Source organism: Dipodomys spectabilis, unplaced genomic scaffold (assembly GCF_019054845.1).
Source record: "Dipodomys spectabilis isolate Male_0828 unplaced genomic scaffold, ASM1905484v1 ptg000009l, whole genome shotgun sequence".
Classification (NCBI taxonomy): Eukaryota; Metazoa; Chordata; class Mammalia; order Rodentia; family Heteromyidae; genus Dipodomys; species Dipodomys spectabilis.
Genome location: NW_024870686.1, coordinates 4175606 through 4188768, shown reverse-complemented (window position 1 = coordinate 4188768; position 13163 = coordinate 4175606). Strand labels below are relative to the sequence as shown.

Genomic DNA, 13163 nt, shown 5'->3' with positions numbered 1-13163 from the left:
ACGTGAAATTATAGCTCAATACTGCATCTGTCTGGACGGTATTACTCACCCTGTCTTTAAAATGAGTCGCACATACCTAGGAATTTTTTCCCCACCAGCGCAAGGTTGATCCTTTTCCGGTTCATAAGCGTGATGATTGGGTTCTCACGCGCTTGCGTGACATGTGCCTCCCTCTAAATCTTGTTACGACGTGGGCACATTACCCTTCTGACGTGAACTGGGGGTCTTTCCTTTTGTGAGATCTTGGCTTTGTGTTTATCTCTTCCCCAGGTTTTAGTTTAGCTGGTGCTTGATGGAGGTCCAGAAGCACGAGGAGCGCTACGTGCCGTGCAGCTCTTGGTTTCGCTCCCCTCCGTGTGTTGCTTTCCAGGCGGTGGGATTTCGCCTGCCCTGTTCGCTGCCAAGCTCTGCCTAGGATCCCCGGGAAGGCTCGGGGCCCGCGGAGCGATCCCGGCCCTGCCCACCACCAGGGGTCGCGGTTTGCAGGTCCCAGCTTGGCCTCCTCTCGGCGGACCCGCCCATCGCTGTCCCGGGACACGCATTCAGAAGAGACTTCGGGGTCCCTCCGGTGTCCAGCCTCCCCCCCCTCCCCCCCCCCCCTCGTCTAGAGAAAGCACGGCAGTGGAGGGTGTGTGTGTGTATTATCTTCGGCAACCCAGATCCCTGTGCCCTTAAGTGCATTCTCATTAAAAAAAAAAAAGTCCATACCGGTTAGAACTTTTAAAAGTAAAAGAAATATACGGAAACCCTTTAGAACAACGGTCCTAAGACAGTTCTATTGCTTTAACAATATCATCCTTGTAAACCTAGCAATCCAGGAGGTTGAGATCTAAAGATCTGGGATCCAAACCAGAGAAAACACTTACATTCAAGGACCCAGCAAAAAGCTGGAAGTGGAGGCGTGGCTTAAGTAGTAGGGCACAGGCTTTGGGCTGAAAAAGCCACCAAGCAAGAGTGCCAAGGCCCTGACTTGAACTTTCACTTTTATTTCCTCTTTCATGGAGAATTTTGTCCTCCGGTCCCCATCTCCTCCTCTTTCATTTGGCCTTCTCTTCCCTGACCAATTGGTGGCACTCACGATTTTCCTAGCAATCCCAACCCCTGATAACCATCCCCCCCCCCCCCCCCCCGCCCCCAAGGCTCAAGTACAGCAAGATGCCAATCAATAAGGAGCTTATTATATCTCTCCTGTATGTGAGGGTTTCTTCCATGTAGTCCTGGTGGTAAATGGATTTCAGCTCTGCTTCGATGGGAGGAAAAGTACTTGTATTGTAGACATCCCCTCCTCTGCACTGAGTTTCCTGAAGCCAACCACCATGTCTTTATGCTCACTGCCTGGCACAATTGAGTCATGCAATAGACGCTTATTGAATACACATGTCCACCCACAAAGGATTGGCTGTATAAACAACCGTTCATTCACACAATGCAGCTCTGTGAGGTTATTTATGCAAGACAAAAATGGGCCATTCCATGGGCTCCAGGATATATGCTTAAGTGAAAAGAGCAGGACCTCAGCCACGGACATGTTGCCTGGCTTGCAAGAAAGATCCCATTTACGATCTAAACGAATTTTTTTCACTCAAAAGGGCCGATCATCACTTACAGAGACTGATTTCTAAACTAAAACAAGCAATGTAGAGCATCCCCTAGCATTTTGATGGCTGTCAAATACTACTGAGGCTATGTAGGAAGGACCCAAGTGCCAAGATGAAAAGGCACCCACTGGCCAAAGACAATCTGAGCATGAAAAGAATGTTCCCTGTCACAATTGAGACATGATTATATGCCAAACAAATGAATTCAGCAATACTAGAGAGAAAAACATGTCTTCATTCACCTTCCAACCACCTAAGGAATCATCTCTTATTTTGAAAATTGGTGAAATAAGAGAAAGAAACTAAGCATTTGTTCTGCTACAAATTTCAGGGCACCTAAATACTGGGTTGATTGATAAATGCAACAGAACAGTAGCATTAGAAAATCATGATTCACATTAATGAAGCATTGAAACAAGGCAACAGGGCTGTGAAGGTGACTTAGTTGTAGCATGTTCGCTTTAATAAAAGAAGTTCATGGGCTGGGAAGATGGCTCAGTGGTAGAGCGCTTGCCTTGCATGCATGAGGCCCTGGGTTCGATTCCTCAGCACCACATAAGCAAAAAGAAAAAAGCCGGAAGTAGCGCTGTGGCTCAAGTGGTAGAGTGCTAGCCTCGAGCTGAAGAGCTGAGGGACAGTGCCCAGGCCCAGAGTTCAGGCCCACGACTGGACCCAAAAAAAATAAAAATAAAAATAAATAAAAGAAGTTCAGAGATAGTGTCCAGGCTCTGAGTTCAAGTTCAAGCCTCGAGATTGGCAAACAAATAAACCAGAAATCCAAAAAACAAGGCACCTTGGCTTTTAAAAAGATGGCTCATGGGCTGGGAAGGTGGCTCAATGGTAGAGCGCTTGCCTTGCATGCATGAGGCCCTGGGTTCGATTCCTCAGCACCACATAAGCAAAAAGAAAAAGGCAGAAGTGGCACTGTGGCTCAAGTGGTAGAGCGCTAGCCTTGAGCTGAATTGCTGAGGGACAGTGCCCAGGCCAGAGTTCAGGCCCACGACCAGACCCAAAATAAAATAAAATAAAAAGATGTCTCATGGTTGTAATCTTAGCTACTCAGGAGGCTGAGATCTGGGATCAAAGTTCAAATCCAGCCCAGGCAGGAAAGTCCATGAGACTCATCTCCAACTAAGCATCCAAAAAGCCTGAGTGGAGCTGTGGCTCAAGTAGTAAAATGCCAGACTTAACTGAAAAAGCTATTCAAGAGAACAGGGGCTGGGCATCGGTGGCCCAAGCATATAATCCTCTGCTATTCAGGAGGCTAAGATCTGAGGATCGCGGTTCCAAGCCAGCCCAGGTAGGAAAGTCCATCAGAATCTTATTTCCAATTATGTCTGATAAAAGCCCAAAAGTCGAGCTGTCATTCAAGTAGTAGAGCACTAGTTGAAGAAGAATAATCTGAAATATTTGTGGTGGAAAATTAAGGTGCAGGATGATAAATGGGAGATAGAGGATTTTCTGAAGTACAATCTTTTCTTTGGTCGTGGGGCCTGAACTCTGGGCCTGGGCGCTGTCTCTCAGCTCTTCTGCTCAAGGCTAGCACTCTACCACTTGAGCCACAGCACCATTTCTGGCTTTTTCTGCTTATGTGGTGCTGAGAATCAAACTCAGGGCCTCATGCATGCAAGGCAAGTACTCTACCGCTGGGCCACCTTCCCAGCCCCTAAAGTACTCTCCTAATGCACAAAAAGCACTAGGGCTTAGGGTTTTTATCTAAAAGGGGGAGGTTATTAGGCAGCAGAAATCAGACTCTCCCTTTTCACCTTCTCTAAATGATTGGGTGACTACCTAGAGTTCTTCTGGGTGAGGGAAGTTGTGTTCTTTTTAGATCCTCTTTGTCTTTCACAGTTTAATCTTGAACTTGAGAGTAGGCTCCTTAAGGAGATAGGGACTTCTACCCCCCCTCCCCCCTGCAATCCTGGGGCTTGAACCTCAGGGCCTGGGCACTGTCTCTGAGCTTCTTTTGCTCAAGGCTAGCACTCTACCACTAGGAGCGATAGAGCCACTTCTGGGTTTTTCTGTTTATGTGGTACTGAGGAATCGAACACAGTGCTTCACGCATGCTAGGCAAATACTCTACCACTAAGCCACCTTCTCAGCTCAGGGAACTTATCTGAAGCCAATGGGGAGAGAATAGAAGATTCTAGTCCAGAAAAGTGTTTCCCCATTCCAGTGCTATCAGATTTAGCCTTTATTTTATTTTATTTATTTATTTTTTTTGTGCTGGTCCTGGGCCTTGAACTCTTGGCCTGGGTTCTGTCTTTGAGGATTTTTTTTCCCTCAATGACTAGTGTTCTACCTCTTGAGACACAGCTCCACTTCGGGCTTTTGGTGAGTAATTGGAGAAAAGGGTCTCATAGACTTTGCTGCATGGGGCTGGCTTTGAACATTAACCCTCAGATCTTAGCCTCCTGAATAGCTAGAGTTACAGGCATGACACAGTCTTTTAGACCTTGGTCATCCTACTGGATACCTAGAAAATAAGACCTTTATATAAACACTTTCTCTTTCTTTTCTTTTCTTTTTTTTTTGTCAGTCATGGGGCTTGAACTCTAGGCCTGGGGCTGTCTCTCAGACCTTACATTATTAACATTCACACAATTCTTTATTGGTCTTATCAAAACATACACTGTTATTACTAAACATTGCAATAGTATTATTACTAAACATATAATTATCAATCATAATTTAGGATTTCTTTGTTGCCGTACTAGTCTTACCCATACTGCACTGCCTCAGAAATGTATTCCTGAGTCCCATCATTTAATATCTCTTTGCTGTTCTTTTGTGTCTTTAGGAGAAGATATTTGTAAGGTATGAACAGGGACACCTCCCTCCCTCTTGGCTAAGTTTCCACCCAGTATCTGTTACCTAGGTAACTGGCAGACCTGGATCAGTCACCTTCCCCTCCTGCTAGGTCACATCCAGGGCCACCTCTGGTCACATGCCTCCCATCTGACCTTAGGAGGGTCCTAGACCCTGAGGTCACATCCAGATCCAGTGTGGCCACACCTTTCCCCCACCTGGCCACACCTCTTCCTGTACCTGGCCTGGATAAGTCCTGGCCCTGATAAGTCCTGTACCTGGCCTCTCCCCCTTTCCCCTCCCCCCCCCCCCCAGCCTTTCCTTTTCAGCCATACCTCTCCACCATGCATGGGGGGGGGTGGGGGTGGAGCAGCAGTTTGGTAAATAAACTTCCTCTCCTGCCTGAATAGCGTGTGGTGTTCTCATCGCTACCTAATGAAACCTACCTATTTAATATACCTTACAATATTTAGTAAAGAATGGCAAATACTATATCTCAAATCACTTGAAATAATTTTTTTTTTCACTACATCAGTAATGGTTAATTTTTGGTGTGCACTTGATTAGGTTCAGGTATTCCCAGACAGCTGGTAAAGTATTTTTTTCTACCTAGGTCTGGAAGAGATTGGCATTTGGATCAGAGTATTGAAGATTACTTACTCAATGTGAGAAGACACCACCTAATTTATCCAGACTTTGAATCGAACAAAAAAGTAGAGGAAAGGGGAACTTTCTGGAACTGAGATACTTGTCATCTCCTGCCTGTTCTTGGATATCAGAATTCAGATTCCTAAGCCTTCCAGTGGGACTTGGACTTAACACCTGAATTTTACCGCCTCGTTCCAGGGATATCCAGCTTTCAGGTGTCAATCATGGAGTATTTCTCAGCCCCCATGGGTGTGTGAGCCAATTCTAATAATAAAAATCACCTCTTAATATATCTTTTCATTTTTTATATTTTTATTGTTATAAATGTGATGTACAGAGGGGTTACAGAAATGTACTTTTTTTTTTTTTTGGTCATGGGGCCTCGGCACTGTTCCTGAGCTCTTCAGCTCAATGAGAGTGCTCTACCACTTGAGATACAGCACCACTTTTAGTTTTCTGGTGGTTATTTGGAGAGTCTCAAGGATTTTCTTGCTCAGGCTGACTTTTTTTTTTTTTTTTTTGTCAGTCCTAAGGCTTGAACTGAGGGCCCAGGCACTGTCCGTGAGCTTCTTTTGCTCAAGGCTAGTGCTCTACCACTTGAGCCACAGTGCTACTTCTGGCTTTTTTCTGTTTATGTAGAACTGAAGAATAGAACCTGGGGCTTCTTGCATGGTTGGTGAGCACTCTACCACTAAGCCACATTCCCAGCCAGGCTGGCTATGAACTGCGATCTTCAGATTTCAGCCTCCTGAGTAGCTATGATTACAGGCATGAGCCTCTGATGCCCGGCAACTTTACATTCCTTTTGGACACTTCTTTTTGGACAATGTCACCTCTTCCCTCACTCTCACCCATTTTTTCCCTCCCATTCCCACCTACAAGTTGTAGAGTTATTTTCAGCATAGTGTCTATGAGCACCACTGCTGCATTTGTTCACCCTTTGTCCCTCTACTTCCAGGCCCCACCTTTCCCTCCTAAAGACAGATAAACGAGTAAAAAAAAAGTAAAACAGCAATGAAGAAAAAACCTAGTTTCCATTTCCTGGAGTTCATTTCCATAAATATCATTTTCTATGATGAGAGGCACATTGGCATTGAGCCTTTGTGTTCCCCTTCTAAGAATATCCTCCTTTGGTCTCACTGTGTATGAATGCCTAGAGTCCTGTATAATTTACACGTCCTGTTTAATGTATCTTTTGACAATTATTTTGTATGTGTGGTGTTGTAGATCAAACCCAGGGCCTCACACATGCTATTGAAGTAGGCTACCACTGGGTTATATATCTGGAGGCCCTAGATTGATGAGTTTTGTTGTTGCTGTTGTCAGTTATAGGGCTTGAACTCAGGGTCTGGGTGCTGTCCCTAAGCTTTTTCGCTCAAGGTTAGGATTCTATGACTGAGCCACAGTGCCACTTCTGGTTTTCTGGTGGTTAATTGGACATAAGAGTCTCAGCCTCCAGAGAAGTTTAGGATTATAAGCCTGAGCTACCAGTATCTAGCTCTCAATGATTTTTTGTTGTTGCTGTTTCGTTTTCTTTGTATTAGTGTACATTAATTGTATAAAGGGAGTCCCATGCATGAATATAATATGAATATAATATACTTTGATCCAATTCACCCTAGTACTTTTCCTTGAAGACTTTTTTTGTTATTTTTCTTGTCCTGGGGCTTGAACTAATGGCCTGGGTGCTGTCCTTCAGTTTTTATTGCACAAGGATAGTCCTTTATCATAGAGCCTCAGCTCCTTTTCCAGTTTTGTTTGTGGTTAATTGGAGTATCATGCTCGCTTTCTTTCTTTTTTCTTTCTTCCTTCCTTCCTTCCTTTCTCTCTCTCTCTCTCTCTCCTCTCTCTCTCTCTCTTCTTCCTTCTGTCCTAGGGCTTTAACTCAGGGCCTGGACACTGTCCCTGAGCTTCTTTTTGCTCAAGGCTAGCACTCTACCACTTGAGCCACAGAGCCACTTGTGGCTTTTTCTGTTTATGTGGGACCAAGGTATTGAACCCAGGGCTTCATGCATACTAGGCAAACAGTCTCCCACTAAGCCACATTCTCAGCCCCATCTCATGTACTGTACTTTTCTTCCCAGGCTGGCTTCAAACTGTCTCAGCCTCATGAGTAGCTAGGATTACAAGCATCAGCCACTGGCTCCCAGCTTAAGACTTTTGTGTGTGTGTGCCAATACTGGGGCTTGAACTCAGGGCCTCTCTCTCCTTTAACTTTTTTTTGTTATAGGCTGGTACTCTAGTACTTCAGCCACAACTTCATTTTGCTGGTTAATTAGAGTTTGAGTCTCTTGAACTTTTCTCCTCTGGCTGGCATTGATTCTCAATTTTCAGATGTCAGCCCCCTGAGTAGCTAGGATTATAGGCATGAGCCCTGCTGCCCAGCTTTCTTGAATAATTCTTTTTTTTTTTTCACCAGTCTTGGGGCTTGAACTCAGAGCCTGGGCACTGTCTCTGAGCCCCTCTGTGCTCAAGGCTAGTGCTCTAACACTTAAGCCACAGTGCCACTTCTGCCTTTTTCCGTTTATGTGGTACTGAGGAATTGAACCCAGGGCTTCATGCATGCAAGGAAAGTACTCTACCAATAAGCCACCTTCCCAGCCCCTAATTCATATTTTTTTTTGACAGACCTGGGGCTTGAACTCAGGGCTTGGGCACTGTCCTTGAGCTTCTTTTGCTCAAAGCTAGCACTCTGTCACTTGAGCCACAGCACCACTTCTAGCTTTTTCTGGTTATTTGGTATTGAGGAATCGAACCTAGGGCTTCATGCATGCTAGGCAAGCTCTCTACCACTAAGCCACATTCCCAGCCTCTTGAATATTTCTGTAAGTATGTTTCGTCTATTTGCACTTGTGTATTTGAAGTACTTTTGATCATTATTCACACCTCCCTCCACTTTACCTTCTCCTTTACCATCCTCTTTTAATTCTATTGATTGGCTTCATACACTTCAGAGTCAAGCAACACTTTATGTAAGAGAATGGGTGCTTTACTGGGCTGAACAGAGAAATTGGTGACATAGAGACAGGTTGAAGAAAGAAGTAAAAGAACAAAAAGCATATTGTCCATTTCAAAGTTACTTTCCTGGAAATGTGGAATCAGAACAACAGAAAGAACTGATTGGTTAACATCAGGTTACTTTAGGTTACTTTCTTTTGTGTACCCATGAAAGCAGCGGGAATGTCATTATCAGGCCAATTTAAACTGGCCAGTTTGGGAAATTTGGCTATTATATCTCTAATCCTGATTTTTCGGGTCAATAAACAGGTCAGTGTCCCTGGGCTGAGGGTGTAACTCAGTGGTAGAGTGCTTGCTTTTAGGATTAAAACACTGAAACATGGATTTTCTTCAAATCAGAGGGTTGAGGATGTAGCTTAGCAGGTATAACACCTGCTGAGCTCAGGGCCCTGAGGTTGTCAAACCCAGTACTTCCCTTAGTGCCTTCCAAAAGGATTCCTTTAAATAATGAAATCACACTGGCCAACTGAAAGCAATTATTCAATTCAATGTGCACCATTTCCAGAACACACAAAGCAGGAATGTCTAATTTACTGCCTGGCAGTGACAGCTGTGTTTCTCATGTTTCTCTAGCTACGTGTACAAGTTTTTACTCTTACAAATCTGAAACGAATTGCTGGATTATAGTCTTTGCTGTACCATCAGCAGCACAAAATAAGACCGGCTGTAGGATTAAGTCAGGTATACTACACTCAGCCATCAGGAAATGCAGATTTCCTTCTTGTTGGCAATCTTCCTTTCAAAGACAGTTGCTTAAAGTGGTGCTTAAAAGATAATGCTAGCTTGCTAAATTTAGGGTGTGGAAAAAGTCCAAGATGGGAATATTCCATGGGTAATTGTGCAAGAGCTGCTAATATGTGTGGCAAGAGGAGAGTGTTGCACAGTGCCGCTGCATCTCTCTTTCTCTGTCTGACACACAACATATAATTTAGTGAGGTTAAAAGTTAACTGAATCACATGGTGAAACCACTTGGTACAATTACTACACACTAAAAAAAGATGTAAAAAAATGACATTAAACAGGCTCTGTTGGTGGGATGGGTACCCGGGAGGAAGGGATAACAAAACAGAGAAGGTGAATAAGGATGAAGATGGCCAAAGTAGTTTGCTTGCAATTATGCCAACAGAACAATGAAACATACTCCTTTTTACAGGGCACTGGTAGCTAACACCTGTAAATCCTAGCTACCCAAGAGGCTGGGATTGCAGTTCCAAGTCAGCCCACGCAGCAAAGTCCTTGAGACGCTTATCTCCAATTAACCACCAAAAAGCCAGAAGTGAAGCTGCTGCTCAAAAGTGGTAAAGTGCTAGCCTTTAGGCAAACCCCTCAGGTAAGCTCAGTATCTATGGCTCCCACGAGTAATTCCAGCTACTCCAGAGGTTGAGATCTGAGGATTACCATTCAAAGCCAGCCTGGGCTGGAACGTCCTTAAGACTCTTATCTCCAAGTAACCACCAGAAAAAGCAAGAAGTGGCACTGTGGCTCAAGTGGTAGAGCACTTACCTTGAGCTGAAGTGGTCAGCAACAGCGTCTAGGCGCAGAATTCAAGCCCCACAACCAACAACAACAAAGAAAACAGCTGCTTGTACAAATTCATATGAGAAGTAAACCAGTATCTGAATGTAAATGCTTTAAAATAAAACCCATGTCCAAAATGAGGGAAGAGGTGACACTGTTAAAAAAAAAAAAGAACTGTACTTATTACCTGACTTATATAAATTGCCTTTACAATAAAAATAAATTCAAACAAAACAAAAACCATAGCTGGGCACCATTGGCTCACACCTGTATCCTAGCTACTCAGGAGGCTGAGATCTGAGGATTGCAGTTCAAAGCCTACCCAGGCAGGAAAGTCCATGAGACACTATCTCCAATAAACCACTCAGAAAACTGAAAGTGGCACTGTGGCTCAAGTGGTAGAGCTGAAGAACTCAGTGACAGCACCCAGGCCCAGAGTTCAAGACCTATGATCAAAAAAAAAAAAAAAAATGCCCAGCACAGGTGGCTCAAGAATATAATCCTAGCGGGCTGGGAAGGTGGCTCAGTGGTAGAGCGCTTGCCTTGCATGCCTGAGGCCCTGGGTTCGATTCCTCAGCACCACATAAGCAAAAAGAAAAAAGCCGGAAGTGGTGCTGTGGCTCAAGTGGTAGAGCGCTAGCCTTGAGCTGAAGAGCTGAGGGACAGTGCCCAGGCCCAGAGTTCAGACCCCACGACCGGACCCCCCCCCCCAAAAAAAAGAATATAATCCTAGCTACTCAAACTAAGCTTTGAGGAGGCTAGCCCAATCAGAAAATCCTGAGACTTTTATCTCCAATTAATCAGCAAAATGCCAAAGTGCAGGTGTGGATCAAGTGCTAGAGTGCTAGCCTTGAAGGGAAAAAGCTTTTAAAGAGAGTGCCTGACCCTGAGTTCAAGTGTCCTTACTGGCAGTAACTAACTAAAACTAAGTAAAATCCACATTAATTATGTATAAATAAATAAAGCCTACATTAATTATATTTAGATATTTGATAAAGTAAAGACAGCCATGTTCTTAATAGAATTCAAGTAGTTCATGCTACAACCCTTCTACAGGTCCTCCAGGGGGCCATCACCTAACCTTCCAAGGAACAGCACAGAGGAGGTGCCAGAGGGGCCGCTGTGTGGGCCCGGATGTTCTGGTAACTAAATACTTGCACGAGCGTTCTGTCCTCTAAACCTGGCACTAAAGACCATAGTGATAGGGATGGGGTGGGCAAGTGTGGAGGAGAGTATTGTCTTTGGCTTGGTCCCCAAACCATACAGATCAGTGGTTGAATGGCACAGATTACTGTGTGACATTGAGACCCAGGAATATTATTGGAGAGTAGACAGCAATGCAGACATGATCTGAGAGGCTCAGAGTCTAAAGCAAGCTGAAATGTCTAGAGCTAAAAATGTCTAGAGTGTCAAAAAAGAGTACTTACCAGCAGGGCGCTGGTGGCTTACACTTATCATCCTAGCTACTCAGGAGGCTGCGATCTGAGGATGAGGGTGAAAAGCCATTCTAGGCAGAAAAATTAATGAGACTCTTAGCTAGGGCTGGAGATGTGTTTCAAGTGGAAATGGTAGCGTTCAAAAGTGAAGCCCATGGGCTGGGAATGTGGCTTAATGGTAGAGTGTTTGCCTAGTGTACATGAAGTATTGGGTTCAATTCCTCGATACCACATATACAGAAAAAGCTGAAAGTGGTGTGGCTCAAGTGGTAGAATGCTAGTCTTGAGCCAAAGAAGCTCAGGGACAGTGCCCAAGCCCTGAGTTCAAGCTCCAGGACTGGTAAACAAAATTGCATTAATAAATAAAATGTTTCTTCCCCATGGGACTTTTATTTAATGATGAAGATGATCCCATCTGGTTGCTCCATGCTAAGCTAGCACTATACTACTGAGTGCAGTCCTAACTCCTCATGGGACTTGAAACCTCTCAGCAGGGATAAAATTTTTCTGTAGACATTGAAATCCGAGGCAGAGAACCCCAGAGAAAATGATTCCCTGGCACATTTGTACCCATGTTATTGGGTATTTTTCTGACTTACGCCTGACCTGACAATCACTAGTTTTCATGTGGACTTATATTTATGGGTCTCCCTCATAATGCATTGTCTTTTAAATGTTATCATAGTTACCACAAATACTATTCATGTCACTGAAGTCATCAGCCACTCTTGTTTTATTTCCCTCTTTTTTTTTTTTTTCCAGCCCTGCCACTAGGGTTTGAGTTCACGGCATTGTTCTTATTTGTGTTTTTGCTACTGTTGTGGAGATGGAATGTCACAGACTTTTCTGCCTTGGCTGGCTTTAAGCTATGATCCTCAGTCTCAGCTTCCTGTGTAGTTAGGATTACAGGTATGAGCCCAAACTGGTCAGCTTTTTTTTGGTTTGTTTTTCTTCCTTCCTCCTTCTTTTCCTTCATTTTGTTTTGTTTGAAACAAGATCTTGCTGTAGCCCAGACTCCACTGGAACTTAGTATATAGCTTGGGCTGGCCTGAAACTCATGATCTTCCTGTCTGTTTTTCAAGTAGTAAAATTACCAAAGTATAGATGTGTGGGCTTGACAATTTTTGTTTCTGACAGTTCTGGGGCTTGAACTCAGGGCCTGAGCTCTGTCCCTGAGCCTCTCAGGTGCTCAAGGCTAGCACTCTACCACTTGAGCCATAGCACCACTTCTAGTTTTTTCTGAGAAATATATTGGAGATAGGAGTCTCATAGACTTTTCTGCCTGGGCTGGTTTTAAACTGCGATCCTCAGATATCAGCATCCTGAGTAGCTAGGATTACAGACACCAAGGCTGGGCTTGGGCTTGACATTGATTATTAATAGTGTTGAGTAAAGAATCCAGGGCCTTTAACATGCTAGGGAAGCACTCTACCACTGAGCTATACTCAAGTCAATCACTGCCTGGAGAAAGTGCACCTATATAATCTTATACCATGTGTAATACACATTATATGCTGTATATTATAAAATGAATAGATCTTGTAGTGCCTCCTGGTGTCGCCTCTTCCTCTGCTGAGCACATTTTGTGATTTCTTGTTGAAACTGTCAAATAGAGAATTGGAATCCAGGCCAAAGCACAAAGGTGACATTGAAGTTGTCTCCACTCTGCCAGTTTGTCTGGACATGATTCTTACTCTTTCATACTGTCAGTAGAAATTTAGTGCTAGTGCCTGGTGTGGGAAAATCATGCCTGTAATCCTAGCGACTCAGGAGACTGAGATCTGAGGATTGTGGTTAAAGGCAGCCTGGGCAGGAAAGTCTGTGAGACTCTTACCTCTAACTACCAGAAAACCGGAAGTGGTACTGTGGCTCAAGTGGTAGAGCGCTTGCCTTGAGCTAAAGAGCTCAGAGACAGTGCCCAGACCCAGAGTTCAAGCCTCATGATCGAAGGAAAAAAAAATTTAATGTTATTATCTGATATGACAAACAATTTATTATTTTCCATATAATGATCAGTTTATCCTTATCTCCCATCTGTCTACACCTGTCCCTCTGAACCTGTGCTGCCAGAGAGTTGATATGGCTAGGGTCACAAGGTGTTTGTCTGGTGTAGACTGAAGAATCTACTAGAAGGCA

The 13163-nt window shown here is 44.1% G+C and overlaps 1 non-coding gene across 1 annotated transcript; it reads left to right on the top strand.

The window, feature by feature from the left end:
- The first annotated feature begins 108 nt into the window (after window positions 1–108).
- Window positions 109–213, top strand: LOC122127920. The gene has a single exon (XR_006151333.1). It is a non-coding gene; the product is annotated as a small nucleolar RNA U13 (small nucleolar RNA).
- The last annotated feature ends 12950 nt before the right edge of the window (window positions 214–13163 follow it).